The sequence below is a fragment of the Rosa chinensis genome, unplaced genomic scaffold (assembly GCF_002994745.2).
Source record: "Rosa chinensis cultivar Old Blush unplaced genomic scaffold, RchiOBHm-V2 RchiOBHmChr0c29, whole genome shotgun sequence".
Taxonomy (NCBI): domain Eukaryota; kingdom Viridiplantae; phylum Streptophyta; class Magnoliopsida; order Rosales; family Rosaceae; genus Rosa; species Rosa chinensis.
In genome coordinates this window covers 88222-99855 of record NW_020126840.1, presented here as the reverse complement: position 1 = coordinate 99855, position 11634 = coordinate 88222, and the positions used below count along the sequence as shown (strand labels likewise).

Below are 11634 nucleotides of genomic sequence, written 5' to 3'. Positions count from 1 at the left end.
ATTGGAGCCGCTGGTGGTGGAACCTAATTTGAATCAGGGAAGAGACTCCGACAACGCCAAGCGTTTGGCAATCTGAGTCTTGGTAGTTTTGCAGATTCGGGTGCTAAAAAGAATGAGGAGGAGGCGGTGAAGATTTGGATGCTGGAGGTGAAGCTTTACATACCCTCGAAATGGAGTGAAATGTCTATTTTAGCCCTTCAAGTGGGCCACGCGATTAGTTTGTCACTGCCACATCATCACTTAACGTCTCATTGGATGGCTCAGCAAATTTTGGACACGATTGATCGAATTGAGAATAAGGGATTGTTGCTGATGAATTAAAAAGGGGAGGACTAACATGATGTTAAGTGTAAACCACAGGGCAATAAACTAAAATTTGTCCTTAAAGATATATAGAATTTAGTCTACCTTTTATGTATGGACTATGAAGTAATCTAGATCATTAGTATTAACATAAAATTATTTAGAACGGTTGACAAATGTGAAAGGAAACAGTTATCATTTACAGCTAAATCTTTCCAATCATGGCAATTCTTAACATATATGAATTTTTAGTTATGTAAATGATTTCTGAAGTTCTACGATTACTGACCATGGCTCTGTTAGCAGCCCTAATACTGCCATATAAGCTTCATGGATAGGGAAGCCCCTCTAACAAGCTTCAGCTTTGCGTAACCCATGCATAGTTGATTCTCTGCTGTGGAAGTACATTTGGAAGATACCTGCCTCTTCACAGGTCAATTTCTCTAAACTATGCCTACTTTGTCTAATTTGTTATTCAAGAAATAAATAACAAAGTTTAGGGCGGATTATACTTAGATATTTACTAGGTTTAAATAGTTCGACCATTTTGATGCTCTAAGCTTGCTTGCGTTGCAAGGCAATGATCAAATTGTTTGTATTCCAATTGGTTTTCATGATATGGGTGCTGATAAAGTACTTTGGTGGCGCACATCTAGTAAGTTTACTGTCAATAATGCTTATTAGAGTTTTTTCAACTATAACACTACTCTGATTCGAAGTGGAAGCATCTTTGGAAGCTGCTCATTCACCAAAGCATAAATGCTTCACATAATTGCTTGTCGTGGAAGATATCTTACTAATGATTTGAGCAGAGCTGGAAATGGAAATTAACTTCTGATCTTGGTTGACATTTCTGTGACGGTATTCCTGAAGCAATGATTTGGACAAAGCGTATATATTTGTAAAGCGATTTTGGCTAATATTACAGAGACGTTTTCTTTTATAGAAAAGAACCTCAATGAGGGCAATGTGGGATGCAAATAGTACTTCAATTAAGAAACAGCAGAAGCAAGGATTCACCAAATGGTGCAAAGATGTAAAACTAAAAAGAACACAATAAATCTAAAACAGATGAAGGTATTACGGGAAAATAACTCAAAAATATACTTCAAAATCATATTTGAGTTGTAAAATATTCTTCTCCGAAAATTCCCATGACTACTTCTCTTCAACCATATATCTATATGCTAAAGGCCAACGATCGTAACACCAAGACAAATACAAAAGCAGAGGAAATTTGTTCTATGACCATAACTAAAAGGAAAATGTCTCCTCGACTCCCAAACAGCACAATTCCATGCAATAAGAAATGCACCTGTTCTTTATCCTGTTCTTCAAACAAAAAAAAAAAAAAAAACAATTAAAACAGTAAAAGTATCAAATCAGTCCTCATGAATAGAAATCGAGTCATCAACCATACACAATCCCTTAATTTGAAATCAAAGAACCAGGACCCAGAAAATATTAGCAGCAGAAGAATCCTCATGTGATTTGAAGAACTAAGAGTCTAAGACTCATTCGCTAGGTAGTTAACATGAGCTTTTCCTCTTGAAGAACATATTACGCAATAAAAGTAATTTGGTTAAAGCTATGAGAGGAATACCAAAACAACTGCGAAGGTTTTATAGGTAGCTTTTGGGGTTTAGTTGAGACACTTAGACCCCATATGGTTATCCACTTATCCTCTGGTATGAATAGTAAATGTACCCTTAATTTTATCTCCTCCCAACCGTCTTCTTAATATCAAATATTATCCTCCTAAGTTGACATCAATCTCTTCCCCAGAACCCAGTTTTATCCATCACCATCACCACCCAAATATCTCAGTTTCTTTTTAACCATATTCTCCACCCGGACTACTGTAAAGTGCACCACCAACATAAAGAACCTTCCTCAACCTGACCCTTATACTCACACAAATATGACACACACCTAGGTTTACACACAAGCTTGTACTTGATTGTTGTTTAGTTCAGGCTAATATCGCTGTGGTGGGCACTTGTCCACAATGCTTGTACTTGATTGTGTATTGACCAGATATAAAGACTACTTTACATATATCATTACAGGGACAGGTCAATGGAACATTTTCTGCAATACTATTCCCGTATAAGCAGGAAGCAGCAAACAAAAAAAAAAAAAAAGAAGGCCCCTTAAGCATACTGCATCTGCATGCAATCTGTTGTTCATTCTCCAATACATGTATGATAAATGTGAAAATCAACACACAGGTTTTTTACCTTAGAAAGCTGCCAACGCATCAATGTAGACCAAGCCGTATCAAGAAGAATTCAACTTTTCAAGGCTTGCTTTAGTCAAATCTAGTTGTTCTGACCAATATCCACAATGAAGAAGGAAAATTGCATCAGTAGAGCTGTTTCAAAGCAAGAGAAAGTCACCTCAAGAGTTGATGGAAAATTTCTACTCTGTTCAGATGCCGATGCTCTCTGGATTGTTGTACGGAAAATAAGTTCCCATTCTTCTGATACACTGTCTGTAGTTAAGGAAAAACAAAATTCACATTTCAGTAAAGGAAGAAAGCATTCCATCCACAAGAAAGGATGAGAAAGAAAATTGGGTCTTGAATTTATATAGTAAAGAATGAAAGTGAGAAACCTAAAGAAAACTAAAAGGCAGAACATATTAAAAAAAAAAAACAATCAAAAGAGCGAGAGCCTACTCATTTTTGAAAAACTTAGACTAACAATTCAGCAGAAAATGAAATTGTCACACGCAGACCCAAGACTTAACTGACAAGCTTGATTACATATAACAACATCAAGAGTTTAAACTGAAATAACACATTTAGGAATCCACAGAGATTTAAAAGAAACTGCAATCACCACAACCCATGAAATAACATTCCACTAAAAAATAATAAATTAGATGCAGAGTCCATAAAGCAACCCACAAAGAACCGTTCTTTGAAATATTTTTACATGTAATTCATAAAACTTCCCTTAAATCTTCGTCCTCTTATTATTATTACAAAGTACTTTATTACTTTTCTTATTTCTCCAAGCTCTTTCCTACTCTGAAACTTGACTAGGATAATAGCTACCAAGTAAAGCCCAAACAAGCCAGATTCTGCTTGGTTCTTTCACCCTAGGGACTAGGGACTAAGGAGATAAATCCCTTCTAAATTTATTGCTGGTTCCAAACCAACAAATTCAAGCATTCTTCCTTTTCCATTCTTATATTCTTTTCAATAAAAATTCAAAACCTGCAGAATAACAAACTGATGCAAAGATAAAACAGTTCACACATAGGAGGCACCTGTAGTGATGACATTATCAGACCTAATAGCTCTCAAAGCCTAGCAGCTAGCACCTTAGCAATGATATTATAAAGGCTGGTTATCAGACTTATGGGTCTCTAATTCCAAATCTTCAAAGATCTGATCTGCCTTCCGCATTAACTATTCTATTTCTGAAAATAAATAATTTCCACAACACCCTTGTCACAGCATTGCTGAAATAATAACACTGTAAAACCGCCAGGTCCTGGAGACATATCCTTGCAGCAGCAATTTGAAACTGCAAAATTGACCTTTATAATCACCTCATTTTTGCCTATACTTGTGCTCCACTCCAATCCTTCAAGACCCCAGCAAGTTCTCTCAGAGCTTGATTACAATCTTGTATAATTAAAGCGATCCAACTTACTCAATTAAGTTTCTCAAATCTCAAAGCAACCCAAGTCTCAACTACCTCTTTTAAAATTGAAAAAATTAGAAGTCCTCAACTACTCCAAGTTATTCATTTATCTCTTCCTTCTCCAATTAGTCACTGTATGAAATTTAGAGTTGTTGTCGTACATCACTTCGCCTACTGTAGCTTTTCTCTTTGCCTCCATTAATCTCCTCTATAAACACCAATTAACCAAATCTATTCCTCAAGGAAGCCTGTCTGTCTTCTTCTTCATTCAGGCCCTCCCTCTCTTCCAACACATCTAGATAATCAGCTGTACATCCAGCTCTTCTTTATTTCCCCTAGTCTCCCAACCTTTACTCCATTCTGTTAGTTTTCTTTTTAAAATATAAGCTTAACCCTCCCACCTTGAAGCTCCCAACTTCCCACCACTTATATCTTTCACAAAGGAAGCATGCTTCAACCATATATCTCGAATCTAAAGGCCTTAGACCCTATATTACATTAGGCATGTCCAAAGAATTGGATAATGATCAAATGTTACCTTGGAAGAGCAAGCTGCCTCACATTTAAGAATTTGTCTTCCCATTCCTCGACCATAAAATTTATTGACTCTGCAGCAAACTGCTTCTTACCTCATATTAGACAAAATGAACTTGGCATTCTGAAGAACTCCGTCACAAATATTGGCGCCCTAAATGAAGTTACTAGATTTTCTCAAATTTCGCTATTGCATTTCACCCATTTATCTTTCGGAAGTAAGTCTGACCACATTAAAATTTCCTCCCACACACCAACATGGCTCACGGTCCGCAAACTCCTCCCCAAAGCTACCCTCTAACTTTATAAGGCCAATAAACACCGGATAACCACCGGTTTTGCTCCTATCCGTTCTATTTTAACTGAAAGAGAAAGCACCCACTATGGATTCCACAACAGACATCTACTTTGTAATCCATAACACCACAATACCACATCCCCTACCACATTCTGATAGAGAAATCAGACCCTGGAATTTGGAACCTTCACAACTTGTCCTTTCCGAATGCTCACCAGACCACTTATATTCCAGGCATTCCAGGTAATGATCTTCATTCATACCTTTTGCTGTCCTCTTTCCACTTCCTGTGCCCTTCTTCTCATGTTTTTACTTCAAACCTGTTATTTCTTTTATTCCATCTTCATATGCAAGGCCCTGCTTTAGTGACTCTGAATCAATTGCTCATACTTATACTAACCTCATCAGGACTCAAATAAACTAAACTAAACTACGTCTTAACAACTATTCATATAATAGAGTCCAGATAGTGAAGCAGATTCTGAAACTCTCAAATGCACCAATCAAATCCAAACCTGAAGGATTAGCTACAGTGTCTGCGTAACCAGACTCCCCACCACCAACTTCAATTTTTTTTCTTTTCCAAAACCAAATAGCCAAAATTTCTACTCAAACACGATTCATAAGATTGGGTTGATGAAACAAATAAAAAAATCATAAATTTTGGATTTTATTTGAAGAGAGAGAGAGAGAGAGAGATACCCGGGACGATGAAAGAGCATTGAGCTCTGCAATTGCAACCTCGTGGCTGCGAATCTGCTTCACGAGATCGAATTTGGGGTCTCCTGCTGCCGTGTTTGCCTTCAACGACGACGGAGGAGGACCGCTTGCCATTTCTTCAAAACAGAGAATTTTGAGAACTTCACCACCCAAAAAAGTAGTACAAACGTAGTCCCCAATATTTTACCGCTTAAAAAGAAAAAGAAAAAAATGTTTGTAATGTTGAAGGAATATCGATTTAGTGTGCCTTATCAAACTAGGAGTAGCAATAGGAGAGAAGGTTCTAGATTTCCCAATCCTACACGGATTGGTATTCCTTGTAACATTAGAACTAGCACTTTGTAATCCCTATATATAGGGCTCCTATTCTCAATAATAAGAACACATCTCTCTCATCAATCTCTCTCAAATACCAATATACTTAAATACGTTATCAGCACGAGCCCTAAACCACAAAAGCTAAAACCCAAAAACCCGAAAAGAATTTCTTCTCCTCAAAAATCTGCGCAAGCTCCTAGCCCTCGATAGCCTCGCTGCGCACCTGCCCCTGCAGCGCACCTCCGCAGCCCCTGCTGCCCCGCAGCCTCGCTGCGCACCTGCCCTGCAGCGCACCTCCGCAGCCCCTGCTGCCCCGCAGCCCCGCTGTGCACCTGCCCTGCAGCGCACCTCCGCAGCCCCTGCTGCCCGCAGCCCCTGCAGCGCATCTGCTCCTACCGCGCACACCTGCGCACGCTGCTGCCCCTGCAGCGCTACTGCCTCTGCAGCTCCTCTTTTCTTCTGCTGCAACTCGCTGCAACTGCAGCATCTCTGCAGCCCCTGCTACCCCACGTCGCTGCAAACTTCTACACAACTTGCTTCGCTCCATCACGCCTGCATCGACACGCGCGTGATCCAAATACAAGTAGGTATTCAAAGAGTAAGTTTTAAAGTTCCTATAATTCGAAGTTAAATATTTCTTCTTTTTCTCGGGGACTTAAAAACCTCCCTTCTTCTTCATCCCACCTTTCATAGAACGTGGGTTCGATTCAATGCGGAATCGTGGGGATTCACGCAATTAACGAACTAAGAGCGTTCGTAAGACTTCGGACTAAGAGCGTCCGCAAGCATCGATTTATGACCTTATAAACATCATTGTTTCGGTCTAATCCAATTTTCTTGGAAATCGATTTCTTGGTAGCATAGCTCGGAAATCTTAAATATTTAGTTGTCGTGGAAGTTTTAACTCCGAAACTAATATATTTCTTCTTCTTATTTCAGGATGTCGAAACTTGACTTCCCTGCACTTACCTCAACTGGCTCGGAATATCATAGTTGGGCCACGGATGTTGAGCACCATCTCACTTCAAAAGGGATCCTACCTTAATTCAAGCTCCTAATCCTACTCTCATATTTGAGCGTACGGCTACGAACAATGCCACCGCCCTCATCTTGATGAGGCGCCACATGGATAAATCACTCCGACTGGAGTACATGGCAATCAAGGATGCTAGAGAATTATGGGTCGCGCTAGAAGAGCGATTTGGTAATATCAAGGATACCCTCCTCCCTGACTTGAAAGTTCAATGGGGCAATCTACGATTCGCCGACTTCAAGTCTGTAGCTGAATATAATTCAGAAGTTCTACGCCTCAAAACCATGTTGGGGTTCTGTGGACAACCTGTCACAGAGCAAGAACTAATTGAGAAAACTCTCTCCACCTTCCCCGTCTCAGCAATTTTGCTCTCAAAACAATATCGAACGGAATTCGATACTAGACGGATCACGAGATTTCATCAGCTCATTACTATTATGTCTGTAGCTGAAAAGCATGATAATATCCTCGTGAAGAATTATAATTCAAGGCCTATCGGAACTAAGAGCGTTCAGGAGGCGAATTATAATCATGCACCCAAAGGAGGGCGCAAGGAGCGGAACCCTAACAATAAGGGACATAACGGACGTTTTGGTCCATATAACCGCCCTACAAAGGAAGGAAACCGCCACAATGGAGCGGGAACACGTGGCAACAAAAGCCAACGTGGGAGAGGGGGACACAAGGCCGCCGGCCATAGGGGTGGCGCCAATGTCCAACACGGACGCCAATCTCGTCCTCATGCACAAGATGCATCTCAATTCAAGGGAGGAAATCGTAATGATGCATGCCATAGATGTGGATCTATTGAACATTGGTTCAAGCAATGCAATGCAAGCAAACAATTAGCTGCACATTACAAGGCATATAGGGAATTTCGAGAACATGAGACCTATCTTGCCGAAGATGTAGAAGAAGAAGGTGATGATGCACACGCCAATCTCACCATAGCGGACTTTAAATCTGACAAAGAATTGCACAAGGATGCTGCAGATTTTGATTAGTATAGTCCTTTATTTTTTCCAAGAATCATGTAATGGCAATTATGCCTTAAATCAATAACATGACTTATTGTATTAACTTTTTCCCTCTAGGCGTACTCAAGAGTACTTGTGATGTCTAGGCAAGGTTTGATCTGAGAGAACGGTTTTAAAAGTGAGCAACGCTCCACCAAAATCTCACCTTACCTTACCTGGTCACAACAAAATTGAAATTACCGAACGGATTAAGTGACTACGATTTGTCTACTATTTGATTTTATATTGGATTAGATTTTAGTCAAGAAACTTTGATGTAATCATTGGCTATCATTAATAAAGTATCGACTTATTTTATTCAAATGTCTTGGACATATTCTAAATTCGAACTTTATTATTTTTCAGTATGTTTCCCGGAGAGCTCGAATGCCTCGTGGATAGTGCCACTACACATACCATCCTTCGAAACAGGCAGCTATTCCTATGGATGGCGCCTACTCGATCTTCTGTGACTACGATGGCTGGACCATCTCAATTGATTCATGGTCGAGGACCAGCTCAATTTATGTTGCCTAATGGCACTACTTTGAATGTCACCGAAGCTCTTTATGCTCCTAGGGCAGGAAGAACCCTATTGAGCTTCAAAGATATAAGAGCCAATGGTTTTCATGTGGAAACACATTGTGAGAATGGACAAGAGTTCCTTTGCATCACCTCTAATGACTACGGACATAAACGAGTCTTAGAGAAACTTATGTGTCGCTCTAGTGGGTTGTATGCAACCACTATTCGAGTCATTGAATCCAACCATGTCATGAGAGATGATTTATGGGATTCCGACACATATAGGCTTTGGCACGACCGTTTGGGACACCCAGGTCGTGACATGATGATCCGTATATTAAAGACTTCACACGGACATCCCTTTTTCAGAACGAAAGGAAGTAAAACTCGAAATTTGGATCAAGGAGGAGCACCTACGCCTCACGGCGCCTTCCCCTTCAAGTCCGGCCACCACTAGCCGGCGCCGCCATCCCCCTGCGGCTCCAGGGTGGCTTTGACGCCACCCCTGCTCCCCTGACTCCAATTTCTGCTTCTAAAGTCAAAGTGACTTCATGGCTCAACCAAAATCCTCATTGGTTATTTCTAAAGCCCATTATTCGTTCTGCAAAGCCTGCTCTTTAGCAAAGTTAGGATCGAGACCATCCTATGCAAAGGACACCAAAGAAAATATACCATTCTTGCAAAGAATCCAAGGTGATATTTGTGGACCTATTCAACCACCATGCGGACCATTTAGATATTTTATGGTGTTGGTTGATGCATCGACACGCTGGTCACATGTCATGCTATTGTCCACAAGGAACGCTGCATTTGCTAAACTCCTAGCACAAATAATTAAGTTACGGGCTCACCACCCTGATCATCCCATTAAGTCTATAAGATTAGACAATGCTGGGGAGTTTACATCAAAGACTTTTGATGATTATTGCATGTCCATTGGGATTGATGTTGAACATCCTGTTCCTCATGTTCATACCCAAAATGGTCTCGCAGAAGCCACCATTAAACGACTACAAATGGTTGCTCGAGCATTGGTGATGCGCACCAATCTCCCTATTTCTGCTTGGGGCTATGCAATATTGCATGCAGCTGTGCTTATTCGTCTGAGGCCCACTGCCACTCAACCCTTCTCTGCGTCCCAGATGGTTACTGGGTATGAGCCTGATGTCTCACACTTACGCATATTTGGGTGTGCAGTCTATGTGCCTATTGCGCCGCCACAGCGCACCAAAATGGGTCCTCAAAGACGATTAGGCCTTTATGTTGGATATGATTCTCCAACGATTATCCGCTACATAGAACCCTTGACAGGCGATCTCTTTACCGCTAGATTTGCGGATTGTCACTTCGATGAGACAGTCTTCCCGTCGTTAGGGGGAGATAAGAACATCAATGTTCAACAGGAACGACAGGAATTGTCGTGGTCTGTCCCCACTCTGTCTCATCTTGATCCCCGAACCGCACAGTCAGAAATTGAAGTGCGGAGAATTCTCGATCTTCAGAACGTAGCAGATTCGATGCCTGATGCGTTTTCTGATATCGCTAAAGTGACGAGATCACACATACCTGCTGCAAACGTGCCTGCAAGGATTGATGTCCCTAAAAGTAGAGGACATGACGCCAACTCAAGAATGCATGAGCATGGCGCCAACGTCCCATCTCTCAATGATGGTGACGTTGTGGCTAGGCCCACGGCTCCCGCCAAGAAGCGCGGGAGGCCCATAGGTTCGATGGATTCTCGCCCAAGAAAGAAAGCGAGTTCGGCACAAAATAATCCATTAATCATCGATGTAAATAATCCATCTCATGAGAATATTCCGGATTATGGTTATGTCCAAGAGACATCATTGGGGGACGCTCCAATGTCAGAACCAACTCCAGAGAATAGAGAGATCTCCATAAATTACACTAGTGTACATGAGATGATGGATAGAAATTCTATGGCGATTGATGATGCATTTGCATATCATATTGCAAAAGGAATTATAGAATATGATGATATCGAACCTCGCTCTGTTGAAGAATGTCAACAAAGAGCGGATTGGCCTAAATGGAAAGATGCAATCCAGGTTGAATTGGATTCACTAACAAAGAGACAGGTATTTGGGCCTGTAACGCAGACACCCCAAGTGTAAAGCCTGTTGGCCATAAATGGGTCTTTGTTAAAAAGCGTAATGAGAAAAACGAGGTTGTTAGATACAAAGCCCGCCTTGTGGCGCAAGGTTTCTCACAACGCCCTGGAATTGACTACGAGGAGACATATTCTCCCGTAATGGACGTTATAACGTTCCGCTACCTCGTCAGTTTGGTAGTTTCCGAAAAACTTGACATGCAGCTTATGGATGTGGTTACAGCATATCTCTATGGGGATCTAGATTCAGAGATATATATGAAGGTTCCAGATGGACTTCAATTACCCAAATCAAGTGGCTCTAAACCACGGAGCGCGTTTTCAATAAGGTTAAAACGCTCACTATATGGATTAAAACAATCCGGACGGATGTGGTATAACCGTCTAAGTGACTACTTGATTGGGAAGGGATATATTAACAATGAAATATGCCCATGCGTGTTCATTAAAAGAACAAGTTCCGGATTTGCAATCGTAGCAGTTTATGTCGATGACATGAACCTAATTGGAACTCTAGATGAGTTGAAGGAAACTGCTAAATACTTGAAATCCGAATTTGAGATGAAAGATCTTGGGAAAACACGGTTTTGTCTCGGTTTAGAACTCGAGCACCGTAGTGATGGAATCTTGATCCATCAGTCTGCATATACTCAGAAAATCCTAAGGCGCTTTAATGAAGATAAAGCAAAGCCTACGAGTACTCCCATGATCAGCCGTAGTCTTGAGCCCGGAAAAGATCCGTTTCGTCCAAGGGATGAGGACGAAGAACCATTAGAGGCCGAGGTGCCCTATTTGAGTGCAATAGGCGCATTATTGTACTTAGCTCAATGCACAAGACCGGATATCTCATTCGCAGTGAACTTGTTAGCTCGACATAGCTCTGCGCCAACACGCCGCCATTGGATTGGTATAAAGACAATCTTTCGATACCTAAGAGGTACGATTGATATGGGCATATTCTATCCCTACAGAGAGAAAAGGAATGACGGAAAATTGGGATTGGACCCCAAGAGGCAAAACGCCCCCGTCCATGGAATGGCCGCCGGCCATGTTGCCGCCGCCGGCGCCGCCACCGCTCATGGTGGCCGGCGTTCTCCTAT

The 11634-nt window shown here is 41.2% G+C and overlaps 1 long non-coding RNA gene across 1 annotated transcript; it reads right to left on the bottom strand.

Annotated features, from left to right (window-relative positions):
- Positions 1–1559: 1559 nt before the first annotated feature.
- LOC112181344 lies at positions 1560–5691 on the bottom strand. Its single transcript, XR_002928803.2, has 4 exons — positions 5494–5691; positions 2729–2797; positions 2544–2633; positions 1560–1630 (listed from the first exon to the last, which is right to left on the bottom strand). It is a non-coding gene; the product is annotated as an uncharacterized LOC112181344 (long non-coding RNA).
- Positions 5692–11634: the final 5943 nt, after the last annotated feature.